The sequence below is a fragment of the Schistocerca americana genome, chromosome 5, assembly GCF_021461395.2.
Source record: "Schistocerca americana isolate TAMUIC-IGC-003095 chromosome 5, iqSchAmer2.1, whole genome shotgun sequence".
Classification (NCBI taxonomy): Eukaryota; Metazoa; Arthropoda; class Insecta; order Orthoptera; family Acrididae; genus Schistocerca; species Schistocerca americana.
In genome coordinates, this window is record NC_060123.1 from 392775197 (window position 1) to 392797384 (window position 22188).

The following is a 22188-nucleotide window of genomic DNA, read 5'->3' on the forward strand; positions in this document are numbered from 1 at the left end:
TGTATGTTCAATATTATTGCGTATTTTCCAATTTTTTGCTGTGATGCCATGCACGCCAGAATTAAGTAAAACCAAGTAGAAATAGTCAACTAACATAAATCAATTAAAGCTAAGTGGAAAAGTCAGCTAACATAAACAGTATATAACCAAATGTTAGTATTGAAGTACTTAAATTTATATATTCATTTTGTATGCATTCAAAAAGCGACTCATAACTGACAAAGTGATTATATTCTTCGGATATTCGAGTATATTTCTCATACATTTACTCTTCAGTCCGTATAGGCTGTGGCCGCACCCAGATGCAGTAGTCCAACTGCAATATGAAATTGGCAGTAAAACGTCGTCAGAGCCTTGCAGCCTAAAGTGACACTGCAGTTTCTTCAGAACCTGCTGCAAAGGAACCCAGTTAGGTTAGTCACAAAAAGTATGTCCACTTTTCGTTACTTAACTTTGTTTCAAAATGACGTTTCTTGAATAGGACCCAGAGAGAGGAGCTATCCTAAATTTACTAGCAGGATTTTTAAAATACGACATAAATGCCTTTGACCATTATAACCTACATCATCTGCCACACACCGTCAGCTGGCTTGCGGAGTATGGATGTAGATGTACATACATTCAGGGCCTATGCTTTTCCAGTTTAGGCTCCATGTTGGAATAAATATTCACTCAGTGCGCTAGTTTCAAAGTTATATGGAATGTAACTAATTCCACGAGCAATTATTTTGGCTCTTTTGTTAACAGCGGGTCATAATGCCCCACCTAATTTAATTATGGTGGCACAAATGGATAGTCATCGCCGATTCTTGACTTGAAGAAGCTGCCATTCAGGTAATTGGATCAATGACGCAGTGCCGATGAATCATGACTCGTCAATTGCTCTTTCCTTTACTCGCAATACCTAACCTTCCTTGAAACCAGACAATTTCTAACTATCAGTGTGGGGTGTCGTCCGAAGAACGAGGTGCCATGTCAATCACAAGTAAGAACAATCGCTGTCTGACGCAGTGACGGCTGACAGATACCGCCGTAAACATGTTCTCTAGAGGTTTCATACGCCACCGCTATTGAATGCTTTGGATGCTTACGTCAGAGCTCAGCACGGCTCATTCTAACCGTTAATTTCAGATCCAGCATTACGAGTTGTACTAGAATCCAGAACTATGTAAAAGTTTATAGTTAACTGTATTTTAAAATCGGAGGAAGGCAATGGCAAACCACCTCCGCTAGGACCTTGCGGGTCTCCCGCATCGTCACCTACGCTCTGTCAAGGAAAGGAGTATGGGACCTCATCATCATCATCACTATAAATTGTGATGTGACTATCATTCTCTGTCGCAACAAATGATATTAGAGTGTTCAGCGACAGTAACATATACATAGTGACATTCCTGGATACATGGATTGTTTTCAAATTGCGTAATCTGTCTTCTTCAAGTTTTAATAAAGTGATCCAGTATCTTGTGTGTGTGGTAGCATTTCTCAGCGTCCTACAGAAATAAATCTAGAATTGCTAATACGCCACTGTAGAGTGTCAGGACAAAGAGTGACGTTATCGTTTTTATATGCAAGAGGATTTATGCATTCTATGCCACTGTTCAATGTTGTTATTTATTCAGTAACTTCCCAGGCCATAATACATCGTACTTCCTTCTTTTTTTAAAAAAAGTTCAGTTCTCGTCTGGCTAGTGTTTGTAAAGAAATTATTCTGTAGATTTCTTTTATATTTATCTCTAATGTCAAATGAAACTGCACGGAAGGTAGTAAGGGGATTTTAATTTTTGTGCTCTATTATGATACTAGCAGATTTATCATGCCGACTGCACTTTCATCTAGAATTTGGTTCAGGGTAGCGGTTGAACTTTCCTAATCTCTTTGCAGTACCACACAATGTAAGAGAGTAGTACATGAAGCTATACGCAACGTTTTTTTCCATTCTGATGGTCTCTCGAAATTTTGTGTTAAAGTCAGTTAATGTAGTTAATAATGTTATTACGAATGAACGAAGAGATGGAGGGTATATCTTATGGACTCTTTAAAGGAAGCGTCCAAGTATCCGCCTCAAGGGACTGAGAACATGGTTGTCCAGACCGGGATTTAACACATTGTTCGTTGTGGCCTTTCGCTGCTGCTGAAAGCGATGGAAAGACGGTGGCTTTATAGGTTGCTGCAGGTAAATAGCTTTGATATGTATCTCTGTAAAATTTCTCTCTCTGCTAAACACCCCAGCAAGAAAGGAGAATTAAAATTAAATTTGTTAATACCTCTGTACATGCACAGTTATTTGGGAACATGTGCAAAATATTAATGGAAAAGGTGAAATGTTCAAAATGGGTCAAATCGTTTAACGACATTGATGTCGACGTGTCACTTTCTTATCTGTTTTCATAACAACCACACAGCTGCCGTACTCATCCTTACTAGACCAGTCTCAGATGGAAATCTATCAGTGTGAGAAATGTTTCGCCTAAGAGGAGAATTCAAACACTGAAATCACAAAGAATCATATTACGAAATTTTAGAGAACCCTCAGTGGTTCTAGTTGCAGAAATAGGCATTAAAAGTCATACAGGAAGTAAAACGCTCTTAATGTAGGTTGATTCTTACAAAGATGAAGACAGTAACCAGCCACTATTAATACTGCTATTTATTTAAGTAAATAGTGTCGTAACCGGTTTAGAACTGACAAGTTCATCATCAGACGGCTGTTCACATGATTTGCAATATGCACTTTACATAATCGTCAGTTTTCGATATTTAAACTTCCACAATGGCGAAATATGCTTGGTGGTGATGTACAAATTATATATGTGCTGCATATATTTTGGAATATTTGAAAAATACAATCCTGCAACTTCGTAACAAAATCGTGCGGAATTTTCGATGGCACCAACACACCAAGAATATTTCGCCACAATGGAAGAATAAAAATCGTAAACTGACGATTATGTAAAGTGCATACTGCAAGTCATGTGAACAACCGTCTGATGATGAACTTGTCATTTCGAAACTTGTTACGGCGCTATTTACTTAAATAAAACCGAGCGAGGTGGCGCTGTGGTTAGACACTGGACTCGCATTCGGGAGGACGACGATTCAATCCCGTGCCTGGCCATCCTGATTTAGGTTTTCCGTGATTTGCCTAAATCGCTCCAGGCAAATGCCGGGATGGTACATTCAAAGGGCACGGCCGACTTCTTTCCCCGTCCTTCCCTAATCCAATGAGACCGGTGACCTTGCTGTCTGGTTTCATTCCCCAAACAACCCAACTTAAATAAATAGCAGTATTAATAGTGGCTGGTTGCTGTCTTATTCTTTGTAAGATTCAACCTACATTAACTGTACACCGTCACGGTCTAAGAAGTAAAAAACATGTCTCTTTACGTACTCAAAGTATAAATTAAGATTACAGTTTAACGTCCCGTTAACGGCAGCATCATCAGAGACAGAACACGAACTACAAAGTATGGGGAAGGTCGAGTCCGTGTCAAACATACCATACTAATATTGGCTGTAACTATTTAGGGAAATGACGGTAAACCTAAATCTGGATTGCCAGACGGGAATTTGAATCGTCGTCCTACCGATTCCGAGTGCATTGTGCCAGCCACTGTGGCATCTCTCAAGATCCTTAAGTTCTCCTAGACGTTATCTGATAATATTAATTTAAGTATTTAAAATAGACGTTGGTCGCATGCTAAGTAGCTACGTCCAATATAACGCTGTGTAACACGTAGCAATGTATAATATACAATGTATAGTCTTGCTATAGATGCAGCTGGCTATTTTCTATCCAAGGTATTTCATTCATATAAATAATAGCTCTCCCTACGTCATATTCAACGCTTACACTGCCTTACAAAAAGAAGTGAAGCATCCTGAAGACATAGTGGTATGTCAGTAATACTTTGTAGTACACGTCAAATGCAAGTATGTAAATGATTAGAGCTGCAATTTTCGGTGGCGCATATACCTGTCACCAGAGAGCATTAGTGTTATCGCGTTTATTTTGTTATCAGACTTGGTAGGTTATATACGAAGCGTGAACGAGCTGGATATTGAATCGTCACTATCAGGGAAACGGAGATGAAGTGTACTTGTATATGACAGTGTTTTCAGTATCTGACATAAATTTCAAAAGCGATCTTCATTCCTGTGTCAGGTCGAATTCCTCAACACCCAAATTTATGGAGCATTTGGGTGTGACAGTGGGCATAATTTGGACGACATGGAAACTTAAGGACAGGCAAACTCATCGTCAAGTTTCCGGTGGATCACGTCTCACCAGCACACTTGAGGATTGCCGTATTGAACACCAGGTGCATCGTAACCCTGTCACATCAGTGCCTACCATTCGAGAACAAGTAATGGACTGCGTGCAACATTTCGTACTTAGAGTAGAACGTGCGACCTACGCCCTCATTTGTTTGCTGGATGTATTCGTATCTTTGTATTCCTACACAGTTTTTACCTTCCACAGCTCCCTCTAGTACCATGAAAGTTATCACTGATGTCTTTACCGAAATCATATTTCTTTGTCCGTATATTTCTTTTCTCTCTGATTTTGCACAGAACCTCCTGATTCCTTACCTTATCAATTTTCAACATTCAACTTTAGCACCACATCTCAAACGCTTAGATTCTCTTCTGTTCCAGTTTGCCCACGGTCCTTGTTTCACTACCATACGATGCTGTGATTCAAACGTTCATTCTCAGAAATCACTTCCTCAAATTGACGCCTATGTTTGACCCTAGTAGACTTCGCTTGGCCAGGAATTCCTTTTTGCCAGTGCTAGACTGCTTTCGATGTCCTCATTGCTCCCTTCGTATTGGGTCATTTTACTGCCTACGAAGCATAATTCCTTAACTGCATCTACTTCGTGACCATCAATCCTAACAATAAATCTCTCGCAGTTCTCATTTCTGCTACTTATCATTACATTTGTCTTTCTTCCACTTACTCTCAGTTCACAGTCTGTGGTCAGTGGACTGTTCATTCCATTCAGTAGATCTTGTAATTCTACTTCTGAGGATAGCGATGTCATCAACGACTTTTGTCATTCATGACATTTCCCCTTGAATTTTAAATCAACTCTTGGACCTTCATTTAATGTCAATCATTCTGTCTTATCCTGCAGCAATGGTAGGAGACTAGCATTAGCCAAACCATACACTCAAAGTAACTCGTGTGTAGCTGCAGAACGACTAAACCATAGGATTTCAGAGTTTTAGAATTTGATTAATATTATTTCGTTTACGGGTTGTAATGTAGCACATGTAATATAACGTGCTTGATAATGAATGTACTCACACTGCTATCAATTTCTCTTCAATCTTTATGTCCTTTATTATTTAGATCTCACTTCACTACACACTCTGGAACACTGTATCTAACAGTTAGTGTTTTTATGTGTAATAACGTCCTCAGATAAAGATACGAAAGCAAAATTCTTGCAGAAAAATCGCGATACGCGTGGACGTATACCTACCGACGCGCTGCGAAAAGATTGTGTGATTTCCTACTCTGTGGGAGACTGCGCGCCGGCTCACTGTAGAACCGCGTTAAGGGTCAGGGAGATAGGTGGCCTTTAGAGTTTATCGCGGTGCGGGCGGCAGTAAACCGGGACACCACTAAACGTCAGGGAGGGCCGCCACGGACGATACACACTGGCCGAGCGACGCGGCGCGCACCGCCGTGCCCAGTCTCCGGTGGACAAAAATACTATCGCTTCGACCAGAGGCGGCAGCCGGAGCGGCTACCCGCTTTATGTCTGCCGTCTCGCGCAAGACGCTCAGAGCCTTAATATCGCTCTTTTGCTCCTCTGTGATTCTTATTCACAGGAGCGCATAGCGACACAAGGATTCTTCTACTGCGCTCACATTTCCATGACCTACTTCTAGGGTTGACAATGTGGACTGAAAGTACAAGACTAACCCTTCAGTTCTGGTGATAGCCGCATCTGCGGTCTGACGTGAGCTACAGGGGTTACACTAACATATGGAAACACAGCGAGAAATGCGGGCTTGAATATAAATGCAGATGATAACCGAGCGTGCAGGTTGCGCTGTTGTATTTGAGCACGAAATACCTGTTCAATATCCTCAGTACGTTGCAAGCCTCAGACGTTGTCGAAACAGTGTTCTCAGCAGTTATGAATACATGATGTTGGAGCCAAGTGAAATGGGACGCTGGTAAATTGTTAGCGCTCTTATGGTGGGTGCTTCCGTAACCAAGGGAGCCGAAGTGTTTGATATTTCAAGAACCACCGTATCAATGTATCTCGTGTAAAGGGAAACCCGAGAACATCGCCCGCTAAGTGACAATACGGACCTACGGGTGAGCAGAGTGATCGCGAAAGACCATTATTCAAGAGGAGTGAGGCGACAGATAAAATACGACAAATATTTACTATTAAAAACAGTCTTGATCCCAATTTATTTAGTACGGTGACCGGTTTAGACCACTACTGTGGTCATCTTCAGACCTACAAGTCGTATATAAAGCTTTAATTAGAGGACTACATACATTAAAGAAAATACATAAAGTTATAAAGCTATAAAACCATGAATTACCAATCAGTAAGAACCTCCTTCTGCGAGAGGATCACTACTGGAAAAACCAGCGCACGTCTTACTACATATAATGGAAGCTCCGCCCACTTCAGACGGTATGATGTCATTACTAACCAACGAGTTATAAGTCGAATAACAATGTAAAATTTCTTACATAAAAGAACATTGTCAAGATATAAAATAAACACACACTAAGTTTATCTTATGTTACAGCTATTGTCAATTAAGAAACGTTAAAAATACTGGAACACGTAGGATAAATGAACTTCGTTTTGACAGAACATGAGTTGCCCTCCCAAGGCATGATAGTGAACCATTTGGAACCACTGGGTGCAATTGTGAAGTGGGACGCCGTTCCAAATATGAGGCAGCAGGCTTCTTTCCACTGAAGTTGTTGTAAAGTCGATTGGTTGCCATGGTAAAGATAAACGCCAGTGCAAAGTGTCGCAGTCGCGAGCCCTGATAGTACCAAAATAACGTGAATGGAGAAACGTAATCAGAGGAAAACCGCTCATCAGTGATGCAAATGCTCAAAAAAGAAAAACATAGTATCAAAGCCACAAAACCTAAGCTGTTGGGCAATGGAAGAGTGTCATTTGGTCGAATATGTCCTGTTCCTCAACGGTTACAACTTCGGGTCGACTTTACGCCCAAAGAGTGATGATTTGGGCAGTCATATCGTGGTATTCCATGGACCTCTTGATGCTCTGTAAGGTCACATTACTGAAAAGGATTATGTGTTCATTTTAGCTGATCAAGTCCATCCCATGGTACTACGTTTGCCGACCGTTGTGGCCGAGCGGTTCTAGGCGCTCAGTCTGCAGCCGCGCGACTATTACGGTCGCCGGTTCGAATCCTGCCTTTGGCATGGATGTGTGTGCTGTCCGTAGGTTAGTTAGTTTTAAGTAGTTCTAAGTTCTAGGGGACTTATGACCTGATATGTTAAGTCCCATAGTGCTCAGGGCCATTTGAACTATTTGTACAATGTTTCTTCCGCAATGCTGATATTGTACTCAAAGACACCAGGCCCCTGTTTACACACTTTTCATCCTCCAGGGTTTGTTTTGTAAGCACGAGTATGAAGTATCGCGTCTTAAATTGCAAGCATTGATCTAAACATTATTGGGTCTTCGTGGTCCGGTCTGGAGAGAAAGGTGAGTCATCGTTACCTAAACATGCTACCTTTTACCAGGAAAAGCGGTACAAGATTCTGTAAGTTCATCTTTATACACATGGTTGTAGGACCTGGCTATTCAATATGAAATGTGGGCACAAGGTGTTTTCAGTGGTACAAGACTCTCTTGAAAACTGTATGGGACCTGTATATCCACTCTGGAACCACTGCAAGCTGTTTTAAATGCCAAAGTGTTATCTACAGGTGTTGTGCCGCAAGTGTTTCCACATTTTAGTCCTACCCTGTAATTCCGCTTTATACGGGATTTACGCAAATCAAAAAAGGTTTTACATCACCCCGGTTCCGAGAGTTTCGAAACCTGTACAGAAAAGTGGAATAGAAGCCATTTCCGCCCTTTTTACTGCTCATGAAAACCACACATTGCATATTGTAACAATATACAGTGGGACCTTCAGAGGTGGTTGTACAGATTGCTGTACACACCAGTACCTCTAATACCCAGTAACACGTCCTCTTGCATTGATGCATTTCTGTATTCGACGTGGCATACTATGTACAAGTTCATCAAGGCACTGTTTGTCCAGATTACCCCACTCCTCAACGGTGATTCGGCGTAAATCCCTCAGAATGGTTGGTGGGTCACGTCCTCCATAACTAACCCTTTTCCATCTCTCCCAGGCATGTTCGATAGCTTTCAAGCCTGGAGAACATGCTGGCACTCTAGTCAAGCGATGTCGTTACAAGATGTGGGTGCGAATTGTCGTTCCCTGAAGACGAATGCCTCGCCAATATGCTGCCGGTATGGTTGCAATATCGGTCGGAGGATGGCATTCAAGTATCGTAGAGCTGTTACGGCACCTTCCATAGCCTCCAGCGGCAGACGTAGGCCCCACATAATGCCATCCCAAAACAGCAGCGAACCTCCATCTTGCTGCACTCGCTGGACAGTGCGTCAAAGGTATTCAGGCTGACAGGGTTGCCTCCGAACATGTCTCCGTCGATTGTCTGGTTGAAGGCATATGCGACACTCATCGGTGAAGAGAGCGGTCCCTTCGGCATGTTGTTGGGCCCACCTGTACCGCGCTGTATAGTGTCGTGGATGCAATGAGGGACCGAGCCATAATTCGTGGGTGGCGGTCATCCACTGCAGTAGTTGCCCTTGGGCAGCCTGAGCGAGGCATGTCATCGACGGTTCCTGTCTTTCTGTATCTCCTCCATATCCGAACTAAATAGCTTTGGTTCACTCCGAGACCCCCTGACACTTCCCTTGTTGAGAGCCCTTCCTGGCACGAAGTAACAATGTGGACGCGATCGAACCGCAGTATTGACCGTCTAGGCATGGTTGAACTACGGACAGCGCGAGAAGTGTAGCTCCTTCCTGGTGGAATGACTGGAACCGATCGAGTGTCGGACTCCCTCCGTCTAATAGGCGCTGCTCATGCATGTTTGTTTACAGCTCAGAATGGGTTTAGTGACATCTCTGAACAGTGAAAGGGACTGTGTCTGTGACACAATATCCACAATCAACGTCTATCTTCAAGAGTTCTGGGAACTGGGGTGATGCTAAACTTTTTTTTAAATATGTGTACTAGTATGTCTCAGCGCGCAGGCGGACTTAACAACGCAGACGAGACATAACGCATATTTTCCATTCTTATTTCATTTCTAGACCTTGAACCGACGCTAAGTTAGAACTTTACACTCATGAGCTGCAGAATTATATCCAACTGCATAATACGATGTTGGTCCGGCTCTGGATAATAATACAGCGTCGACCTACGGTGAAATGGACACGACGGTCATTTGGTATGTTTCCGGAAGTATATAGCACTCCCCAGTGTCGATGATCCACTTCCCACTGTCGTAACTGTCGATGTTACTGGAATAACATGGAAACACTTAGGGTCACGATGATCAACAATGAGCACTGAACGCTGTGCGGCGAACCGCTTCTGACTGGCTAAGCACAGATGAAGTCAATTTACAGTGTCAGCGGATTTTTCGTTGCGTGCTGCTGTTCGACTTCCGTTATCGTTGGTCGTTGCCAATCAGGTGATTGAATACTGTAGCCAATGAGAATTGTTCAGTCGTATAATTTTGGTTATCACCCGTATTTGGCTGTTTACGAATACATGGTTTCGCGGCATTATGAATTAACAAATTGTCGTCGGGCTTCCAGCAGCGCAAGGTAGTTATAATCCCATTGGGGATTACTTCGGCTGTTTATTTTAGAATATACAGCCATTTCCGAGGTTTTGGTTGGGCAGTTAAGTAAGGGCACAGCTTAAACTGCTGCCAGTGAAACGAGCGAAAATCAAATTATAATCTTGGTTGCCACAAACAAGAGCTTTTTTTTACCATAAATGTCGCGATTTCCGACATTGCAGTTGTGCATGAACTTGAGAGCACAGCACACATTGCTGCACTTCAGGCGCGACATACAACATATGAAAATCATGCTGAGGAGCAATGGATACTCGACCACTTACATAAGAAGTGTCACAGTCAGTGAAGAGACACTTTGGAAAAAGAAACGTCGTGTACGACATTTCTGTAATGCCTTCCCATAGTCACGGACAGAATCAGAAGCATATTGCGCAAACGCAGAGCAATGATTATTTATAAACCGACAGCGAAGATCAAAGAATGTCTCAGATCGGCGAAGGAGAAAAGGGACCCACTTGCAACGTCGGTAATATACCACGTACAACACCAACCGGAAAATCCTATGTAGGAGTGTCTGGACGATCAAGCAACACCAGGATCACCGACCGTAAGTGGCATTGCAGGTCGGGGCAGTTGGAGGAATCGACCGTGCGGGTGCACGCGCAGTCGACAACATAGTTAAATTCGCCAACACGGAAGTTCTTGCTGTAGAGAAGAGCTATCACGCCCCATTGTTCAGAGAAGTTATAAAAATGCACAAACATGGCGACACCTACAATAAGACAGAAGAAGCCTCAAGATGAAAGATCCTAGATTGGTGTGCTGCAGAAACGATCTTTGCAGGTAGCAAGGGGAGCATAAACGACGTTGGCGCGCATGGAACGTATAAATCGGCGGTAGAGAGCTTGATTCCAGTCCGGCATCAGCAATGGAGGGTGAAGCTTTGAAGAAGCCAACAGCTCGTGCTGGCGAAACGTCAGAAAAATCATCAAACAAGCGTTGGCGGAGAAGCCAACAGGAAAATCGTCAACAAGTGGCCACTAAAGCCTTAACAATACTATTTATGGAAACAACTTACCCGTAGACGGTGAACTCGCACGACATCTGCTCGCCGATCGGGAGGAAGCTTGAAGCGCTCTTCTAGTAATTGTCAGTTCGCTTAGATTGTTGAATCGAACAAGAAACGCACTGACAAGTGACGAAACGATCACTGGAAACGTCTTAGCACTTTTCGATAAAAGCAACAATAATGTGCCAGAACTGATGATCTGGCTGAAGGGCCGCGACACTTGGTTGGCGACCTTTCATGTATCGTGTAGGTCCCCAGGGCTGTATTTTAGAAGGCTATTATTTCTCTGGTTTCTTATAAGATGACCACACTACGTTAGCCGTTTGTTTCCAGCTGTGTCTTCAATATTTTGTAACTCCTTTCTGTTCTTATAGCACTTCATATCTTACTTTGTCACTTCTTGTGACTTCACAACTTGGTCTCAAAAATGGGTTTCCATTGCCTTTAACTTCTTTTCATTGATCCTGGAAACTACCCACAGTTCAGCGCCACACAGACCAATGCTCTGAACTGTACTTTCGTATATCCTCCTTATCCAATTCTTCGTCATCGTTTTATTCCAAACAGTCAAGTGTAACACTTAATTGCCACCCTTCCTTTTCCTGTTCTATACTTTATTGTCTCATTGCTTCAACTTTTGCCTAAAGTGATTGTCCCTAAATATTTTTATGGATCACTTCATCTTACTATAGAACCATCATCCATAACTAGATCACTTCCTTTACCTCCGACAACCAAATATTCGGTCTAAGTAAAGTTAATTTTCATGTTCCACAACTCATACTATTCTTCAAGATATCTTAACATATAGGACACATCCTCATCTTCCTCGGCGAAGATGCCTTGGTCGTCGGCAAAATTTAGTGAGAACAAAATGTTAATATCTACTCTAGTTCCCATATTTTTGCACTTCCTTTTCCTATTTTTCAGTGTTTCGTTCAAAAATATTCTAAAGAGGATAGACGCTAAACAGCATCATTGTTTCAGTCCTCTGCGAACCTGTGGTGGTAGCTTCCCAACTTTAATACTACAAGTATTATCTGAATACAGCTTTCTAATGGCTTGTACATAACATTTATGCATGTACACTTCATAGGTCTCCAACAAACCTATAAAAGCCATGTATGTCTCCAAGTTATGTACGAGACTCCTGTCAGTCATCTGTCTGATGTTGCATATAATATCGATTCAAGACCTGTCTGCTCGAAAGCCAACCTGTTCATATAGTTCTTCAATTTCTCTCTCAATTCTAGTTTTAAGTATCTTACCGCATAATTTCGATACAGAACCGAGAACTGTGATGTCTCGATAACTTGCGCAGCCATCCTTCTCCATTCAAATATGTCTGTGATGAATCCTTCTTCAAACTCGACAGGAATTTCCTCTCCACTAAGACAGTGGTCAAATAGCTTTGCGCGGTGTTCAGATAACACGTTACGCCCTTCCACCACTCCATATATACACCACAAGGTAATAGTGCTTTGCTATTTTAGAATCGCTTAACTGTGTCCCGCACATTCGCCGTTGTTATCTCCTGGATTTCTGTGTCATGTTCGTTGCCTGCAAAGGATCTCATATTCTGAAATTCGGATCGATCTTCTTTACACAGTTCTTCATAGTATACCTTCCGTCTGTCTAGGCCTCTGAATGCTAGTCACTTGTTCTTAACTGTTTTGTTACCTTTCATGCTTCTTTGGAATTTGAACTCCCAATGCCGTTATCAATTTCTACACATTTAATGTCATACACAGCATTTTTCCCTCTAATCTTCTATCATCACTCTTATTACTCATAAGCATCTGTTATAGGCTTCTTTTTTATCCTTCACTTTTGCTTCAAAATCATCCTCCCACAAGGCACTTTTAGATTTGCCAGGTGTGTTCTAAACTACTCCAGTACTTTCTAAGGCAGCTTCATGAATAGCTCTCAGAATTGTCGTACATGCTACTTCCAATGCTGTAGTTTCCACGCAATCTAAACCTGAATAAGAAGGCAACTGAAGGAACTGAGAGTGAGCTCGAATTATGCTCTGAATGTCCTGTTTCTCTGCATTCTCATTACAATTCTTTGGAGCCGATTACTTCTTTGAAAGGGGAGCCAATGTGCACACCGAAGCAGTAAATGGTGAGATCCACATTCTACTCCCATGTAGACTCTGCAGTCCTGTATCATCGTACAATTACTTTCTTTCCTTATAACATAATCAATTACAGATCGTAACTTCCTTGCAAGCTGTGTCCAGGCATATTTATGGATCTCTTTGTGTGGAAAAAAGCCTTTCCATACCCTAAGACTGCATTGTCCTCGCATTTCCTCTCGATTATCATTCACAATCCCCTCTGTGGTGTCACCGCCAGACACCACACTTGCTAGGTGGTAGCTTTAAATCGGCCGCGGTCCATTAGTACATGTCGGACCCGCGTGTCGCCACTTTCAGCGTCACCACACGGCAGGTCTAGAGAGACGGACTAGCACTCGCCCCAGTTGTACGGACGACGTAGCTAGCGATGCACACTGACGCAGCCTCGCTCATTTGCAGAGCAGATAGTTAGAATAGCCTTCAGCTAAGTCCATCGCTACGACCTAACAAGGCGCCATTAGCCTTACATAGCTTGTATCTAAAGAGTCTCACTTGTATCGCCACAATCTCCAGATGTACAACAAGGATGGATTAAAGTTAAGTATTCCAGAAACTACGTACTTTTCTTTACAGCATTCATTACGTATCCTGTTTCAGACCACACGCCATCCTTCGTGAGCTTATAGCGTGCATTGCGGTCCCCTGAAACCACACTGTGTCGGCACTTCTGTCGACACATGACCCTCCCCAACACTGCTTACAACTTTGCTATCATCCTGTTAACCCATTCGTTGATTAAAATTCCGTATAGAAGCAGTTCCTTACTGTTGTCATCTAGGAGGTACGTCAAATCATTAATGAAATTATTCTCCTCAGCAGCAGTAGCATTAGCTGTTGGTGCACATGCTCTAGTGATCGCTACGTCGTACCCTTTTAGCTTCGTATCACCGCATCAGGCATTACTTCACACAGTCCCATTTCTTAATGCAGCCTTTCCCCTTTTTATATAGCGATACGGATATCCCCTACTTTTCCCAACTCTCTTTGTTCTCTCCACTGTAAATATGAACGCAATCATCTAATTCCTCTACGCCTATACCTTTCTTCGTTGTTTCTGTCAGTGTCACTACGTTTGTTTGAATACTTCTTAGTTATGGTGGTTTGTATGTTCCAGCTGCCAAAATTCATATACCGCTTTTGTTTGTCAGGTCGATCTGTCTATTTCCAGTCTGGTTTCGAGGCTTTATTCTTGGATTGAAATTTTTCGAGTGGTGGGGAGCAGGCCAAACAACTCAACCCTCAACCTGCAGGTCCAGGTAATTCTTAATTAAAGTTTCCTTCCTCTATACCAATTGCCGCTCTGGACTTAAGGGCTCGTCCATTTTGTGTCTTAATCAGAATTCCTCCGGCTAAACGGTACCGAGTTCTAGCCTCCCCACGGTCGCCACCGTTGGAAATAGAACAGGGAAATGAAAGACACCCTCAGGTCTCGAAGCCTAATATGGTTGGGTTCGGAAACGGCATGAGCTGACATAAGAAGCCCGATAGAAAAAAAGAAGACAGAAGAGGTCTGACAGAAATAAGTGGAACAAATGTCAGACTTAGGTAACGGCCCATGTGGTTGTCAGCCACATACTCCTCAGAAGGAAGCCCCCTATTGGGTCACACTTAGTCTGGAATCTCATCAGCTGACCAGTCTGGCATGGGTGAGCCTACCAGGAGCATTGCTCCTGCCAGCATGGCTCAGTAGATCACCGCGACACATAACTTTCACCACCAACCTCACGGTATGAATCTTAGGACGGCTAATGCTGTCGTTAAGCTTCTAGAGACAACCAAAGGTTGTTAACAGAACCTGATTTTGAAAGACCCACGACGAAGAACAATTGCAAGAAACGCACAAAAACATCGTCGGTTCCTGATTTTCTCATAAATGAAAATTTCAGGAGGGAGTGTTTGAAATTCTTGATTCCTTACTGAGTGAGACTGATAGGAGGTTTGGTCAAGAGAATCTAAAGTAACTGTTTCATATTGAAGAGATTCTTGTTACGTCTTCGGAAACAAATATTCTGTCTACACCACGTCTGAAATAGTTTCCTTGAAAACGCTACACCGAGCAGATTTCACGTGGACAGGCTACATGGACAGCTCGAAATGCTGCGAAACTGACTGATGGACAACCATGTACTGTATTCTTTGTTCAAATAAAACATACTGCTGAACATGTCAGGGTTAAAGAACTGTCTCAGAAAGTTTTTCATCTGATCGTTTTGATTTTGATGGCTTCAATATCGTTAGCAACCTCTGAAAAGTCAATCAGCCCCAGGCGATGACTTAAAACATGTTCCAGATCAACAATGACACAGACGCGACTCATTCATCTACTCCCCTTTCGTGTTTATCAAGACAGGACTGCGAAAATTAATCTACAGAACCATCAACAGTAGCGGCTAGCGTCAAAGTGGTCATACACCCACATTACAGAGATGTTCATTGGGAGATATGCAGACAAAAATGCAGAACAAGCAAACAGTTGTCTCCACACTCATTTCAGGACATGTAAAAGTCCTCAAAAGATACGACTGGTCGTTGTGAAACGAAAATACAGCATCTGGGATTGCCTAAAGAAATACTTTTGACTAGCAAACCTCACACTTATTACGCCCTCAATACACAGGAGTATTAATCGCATGTTGCATCCGATAGCGCCCGAAATCACTTCACGTGACTTTTGTTTCTCTCGATTCATCTTGCCAAAATATCTTCACGATGATGGCATGTAACACATATCCGTCCATCACAGTAGGACGGTTGAAAATGGACACTCAAGGAACACTACATTTTGCCAGTTAGAAATTCTTCGGTATAAACAAGTTTCATTTGTAGCCTGAGGCATATGTGTATTCAGGATAGTGAAAGATGCTGCACTGGTGTGCATACCAGCACTGGATCGTGCAAGAAACGCCGTAGAACAGGCGGTGTGAACGGGTCTGAACTTACGGTCTTTTAGTGTAAAGCCAACACCACAGACGAAGCTGATCGTTTAGTATGTATATCAAAACAGCGAGAAGTCTGCTACTTTGGAAGTAAGCAGGTGCTTGCTTAATTACGGTTAAATAGGATACACTGCCTGAGAAAAACACTCAAAAATCCAGAGTAGAAGGAAGGACTGAAATGAAATTTCACACGTTGTGAGGAAATGTGATGTTACTACATGATATCAAAATCTTCTCTGTTTTACAAAGAAGTTGGCAGGGTAAGAGCACTTATCACTATGACTACGCACCCCATCTGGCCAGGACGTGTTCAATGAATCGGTTGGGAAGGGTGTCATAAAGCGGTTGTATTATATCCTGAGAAGAGGTGATCAACAACTGTTTTAACTGATCCTTCGTATCGAGGGGAATGGCACTGGGACATGTTCTGACGTCCAAACAGTCCCAACCTGATCTGTCGGGTACACAACTGGAGATCATGATGGGCACTTGAGAATATCAACATCATGCAGACAGTTCTTATAGACAACGACCACGTGATGACTGCCACGCTGGAAAATTCCATCTCGTTATAATCGTTTGAGAGGCGACATATGAGGACACGCTGTGTTCATTCCGTCAGAGTTCCCTGAATCGCTATTTACCATGAAACGAAGACGTACCTGGTGACTCACCACATCATGACGCTAGGAGCAACACCTCTGTGCCTCTCCAAAATATTGGAAGAGTGGGACCTCATCCCTAGTCACTGTCATACTCGCCGACGTTGGACATCTGGGATAATGCAGAATTGCCATTCCTCACTGAAGGCACTGCAACGCAGGTCATCAGTAGTCGAAGCATTCAGATCATTACATTCATGGAAAAGCAGCCGTTTGTGTGGTGGTCTCAACTACAGTGTACGGTTGGCTGCATCAAACCAGTCTCAGGACTGAAGACCACAACAACAACAACATATAACGATTGTTTTAGGGGAGCCAAGAGGTTGTACTTTTATACATTGTTCAGAAATTTTAACTGTGATCTTATGCCTCCAGCACGATCATCACCGCAATCAGAATTACTTTTCACGTCTTACAGACTTAAAAGCAGCGTGAACTTGCTTGCCACGCTGTTGACAGATTTCATTCATGTTCCAACGGTAAGTTCTCTTAGAGATCATCGGACAAGCACTTAATATGCCCTGTTCCACACAATGTTCTACAATTGTTCAGCTTCATCCCGTTCTTTGTTGACAAGTGGACTGTTTTATTGCCGTGAGCGAAGCATGTGCGTCGTACATGGTCTGCCTATGATGTGTATGTATCAAACTTACCAGATAGAGTGTTAGTTCTCTTCCTAAACAACATTATCACGGAGAATTTAGAAGCACAGATGGTATTTTACCCTGCGTTATTTTATTCATGAAGTCAAATTGTGTTATACTAATATTTTCATCCGTCATTATTCATTAAAAAGGCTATTTTCAGCAGGGCAAATTACTGTGGCGCTTTGTATGTCCACTTAGTTTATTTCGTATCGATAGGCAGTTTACATGTTAGGCGAACATTTCTGTCAGTAGATTTCCTGGAATTTTCAGATACATACCTACTTACATAATATTTTAACTGTTTAATGGTTCAAATGGCTCTGAGGACTATGGGACTTAACATCTGAGGTCATCAGTCCCCTAGAACTTAGAACTACTTAAACCTAACTAACCTAAGGACATCACACACATCCATGCCCGAGGCAGGATTCGAACCTGCGACCTTAGCAGTCGCACGGTTCCGGACTGAAGCGCCTAGAACCGCACGGCCAACGCGGCCGGCAACTGTTTAATATCCGATTGTGTTAGTACAGGGCTCACTCTCTAAAGATATTTCCTTCTCCGTATACTTCTGATTTACTGCTATTACAAGTGAAGCTGTACAATGTTTTTTCGTGTTACGTCGTCCGAAGATTACAGACAAATTTTCTCATCTTGGCCGTCAGCTTCACATGCACTATTTCGTTCTTTAACATGAGGTCAATTCATAGTTATTTCCTCACGATATTAGGACGTATAGGCGTTGACGATGGGCTTAACAAGTAGTATAACAGAGATATTTGACCTTAACCAGCGTGGCTCCAGCAGATGTAAGCCATTACGAAATAATGACTACCAGACATTAATTTTCTCCCAATAAATGATCAATAAGACCACATGAATTCTAAAATCATTTATGAATGTATCATAATGATATACTGGTGAAAACTAACTCTTGATATTTATTACGAATGAGTCTTGAACCTAGTTACCACACTCCAAGTTTAGGAAATCATTACAGGTATGTAGGATCCCCTACTGACGGGCGAGAAGTGAGCTATTCCAGCTCTCTGCTGTGTTGAACTGTGGCTGCGTATATGACAGTTTGTGTCAACATGTATCTAATAGAATGAGTTACTTTAGAGGGAGGAGGTTAAAATAACTATACATTCAAATTCCAGTATCGTTTACCCAAAAGTCTTATTTCGATATCTTGGACCGTTTAGGAGAATTTAGTGTGTTTTGACATGTGGAAAAGATATACATGGCAAAAAGTTAAATACTACATTTACAGAAACGATAAGGCACCAATAACAAGCGAGAACCATTAGTGTAGGCAATAGTTGGTAACTGAACGAGAAGGGCTTGAACTCTATCCTGTGTAATTCAATAATTTTACTAAGAAAGCAGTAAAGGAAAAGATGGACAAATTTGAAAGTGGAATTAAAGTTCAAGGAGAAGAAGTGTAAACAGTTGAAGGCAGAGATTAAGTGAGAGAGGGAGGGTATAAAACATAGACTTGCGATATTTAGAGAAACTTTCCTGAACATGAGAAAGCTCATTACAGCTGACATATTCGTCTGGGAGAATTCAGTAACTATATTGATATTAAAGACAAAAAATTAATATAGTTTTTCATTTCCAATTGCCCTTTTTTTTTGCTGTATGACTACTTTCGATATCGCTGTATCAGCTTAAGATCTAAATAAAAGTAAACCTATACAAACAAGGTGCGACAATATAGTAATGAGACTGATTTTCTTTGCAAGATGTGGCAACCCTGCAAGCTTGCTTTGACCTAGGTCTATAAGCTGCTTGTAGTCGAAGCGGCACACCGATGCAGTTGCTCAGTCGTGAGTTGTGCAGTAATAAGTTAACACATGTTTATGTCTCTCGTCACCGAAATGGAACCGCATAATATTGCGCAACAGTATACCATTTATTTTTGCGTTAAATTGGGTGAAAATGCGACAACTTACGGTACACTTCATACGGCTTTTGGAGACGATGTTATGTCAAGAGCTCAAGATTTTTGTTTGCATAAAGTGATTAGTGAAGGCAGAACGAATGTTGAAGATGAAGACCGCAGTGGACGACCATCAACCTCACCAACGCATGTCAACCTGGCCAGGGTGCGTGAACTCGTACGATCTGATTGAAGACTATCCATGATAATGATTTCAGAAGAACTGAACATCAATCGAGAAACGATTCATCTAATAATAACTGAATAGCTAGGTATGAGAAAGGTTTGTACAACAATGGTCCCCAAAACTCTCACATAACAACAGCGAGAAACAGGGGAAAATGTGGCAGCCAATCTGTTAGAGCAAACGGAAATCAATTAAGAATTGGTGAGCTGTGTTATCACTGGTGATGAAAGTTGGTTTTTTCAGTACGATCTAGAGACAAAACGCCAAAGTTCGTAATGGAGCTCAAAGGGATCACCCAGACCGAAAAAAGCTAGCATGGCGAAGTCAAAAGTGAAATGTATGCTTGTTTGCCTCTTTGATTCCCAGGGAATAGTTTATAAAGAGTGGGTGCCTCCTTGACAAACAGTTAACCAATATTACTGCAAGGAAATTTTAGAAAGCCTACGTAAAAGAGTTCTTTGTGTCCATGCCTAAATTGCTGATAATTGGGTTCTGCATCACGATAATGCGCCATTCCATACTGCTCTTTCAGTACAGCAATTTTTAACATCAATACAAATTTCAGTACTACCACTTTGAAGGAAACAACACTAATCTTTACTAAAACGGAAAGCAACATTTTTTTTCACGTCAGTCTCATTACTTTACTGTCACACCTCGCATACTGCATCTCAATTTACAAAAAATTGAAATTTGTGGCAAATAATTGATTACTTTTCCTACCTAACTTTATGAGCAATTTGTCGTGTCTGTTTCGGAGCTACCCATCAGTACCCTGTAGTACACAACTATGATCGATTTTTAAATAAGTGACTGATGGTAGGAGGGAGAGAGACAAAGAAAGTGGAAGATAGAAAGAAAGCAGATAGGGGTGGTGGTGGCGGGAAACTGTTGGTGGGAGAGATCGTAACAGTTTTACATTCTGTAAAACATTGTAGAAACTCGTGCAAAGACCTCAAAATTTATGCTAAAATTATAAAAAGTAAAATTCTGCAAAAATTGTCACAAAGATATTGAGAGTGTAGAATAACGGCAACATAAAATATGAAACGTGTAGGATAACAAAATTATAAAAGTGGGCCTGCGTGAATTAATAAAATGTAGTTATATGGATTAAGATTTTAAATGTGTCAACACTGGAAGTATAAAATTATAAAAGTTATAAGCAATAAAATTATAAAAGTGAAACTATGTGAAGCCACTACAGTTACAGAGAACAGGTTATGACCGTCATAGGTAATAGCTTATGCTTCTTCTTACTAACACTGCACAACGCACAGGTTTTACTGTGCATATGGCAGCAGCCAGTCTGCACCCTGCGCCGGTTTGCTGCCAGGACGGTGTGTGAGCCGATGCGCTGCCGTTACCTCTTATGGTGAGTGGAGCTGTTGTTCATACGAGCGTTGTGTCGAGCTCGAAGATCAGAGGAGGGTTTACAAGTATCTAAAACAGTGGCCTGTTAATGCACTCACTCTACTGATTTAATATGTTATCAGGCTCTTGTTAACGGTGCGCAGAAATTTCAGTTCCTTCTAACCCTGTCACAAGGTGACAATTAAGTTTATTGTGAAGCATTTCCGAATGCCCATCAATGGTTCCAACAGGGCGTCTTGATGTTAGAAGGTGTTCACCAAACGCTGTCTTACGAGCTTTATTATGTAGTACAACATGGGTTTCAGACTTATTTCAAATGTGCTGCCTGTTTCACGTGTGTAAGGTTTTGGAAAGCTTCCATGCGTCGGTTTATAGACATGTAAAAGGTGGCGCGAGTTTTGAGAAGACGTATTCCCGCAGCCCGCCGTACTAGTACGAGCCACTGGAATCATTGTATTTTACTGTCCATGTGGGCTAAGGGGCAGGTGTTCTTTTCTAAAAAGATTCTATAAACTCGGTTACTTGTTCGTATGACTTTGTCAAGATAACTGATTCCGTTTCCGTAATTCATTTGACCAGCCTGCTTAGGCTATATGAAATAGGTTATCTGTATATATCTGCCTTGATGATCTTACGTTTCTTAACACAAATGTTGTTCGGACGATATAAAGTTGTCCACATGAAATTCCAAAATTTGTGACGCGTCAGGCTTGGTTAGTATATTGTATTTCCAAGTAGTCTTACGCTTCTAATATTCAGTGTTCTAGTTGAAGCTTAACTAAATTATAATTGCATGACGCAGTGCTAAAGACCTGTAGTTAGTTCCATGGTGGTACTGTTAATTGACATTGTCTGCCTTGATGATGGCAATTAAGGTAACATATTTTAATGCTTATAATGATCTGCTTGATCCGTGCCTGTGATTATACGGATTTCTGAGAAAATGTTGGAGTAATATCACCTTATTCTGAGAGACAGGGGCTGTATACTGTGGCGTGAGGCAGCCCTTGATTGTTTTGTGACATATTGAGGGTTATTACTTTACTTTCGGTTGTTTGAGGATTTAAGCTTCCACGTAAACTCAGTTTTTATCACTGCACATATATCGTTGAGACACATTGTAAAATTTGAATTTCTGCTTTAGTGGAGAGTGTCCTCCAGTTTAATACTAAAGAAGGAAGAAGTATATAGCAAGGAACATTTTGAATTTTTTTAAGTGTAATCTGTTAAGATCTTAACTTATGTGAAAGTGTTGATTGAAGTTTATGTAAATGTATTAGGTATTTGGCAGATTGTGCGTTATGAACATTGTGTTGAGAGCAAAGTATATGTTCGTTGTTATGTTGGTACC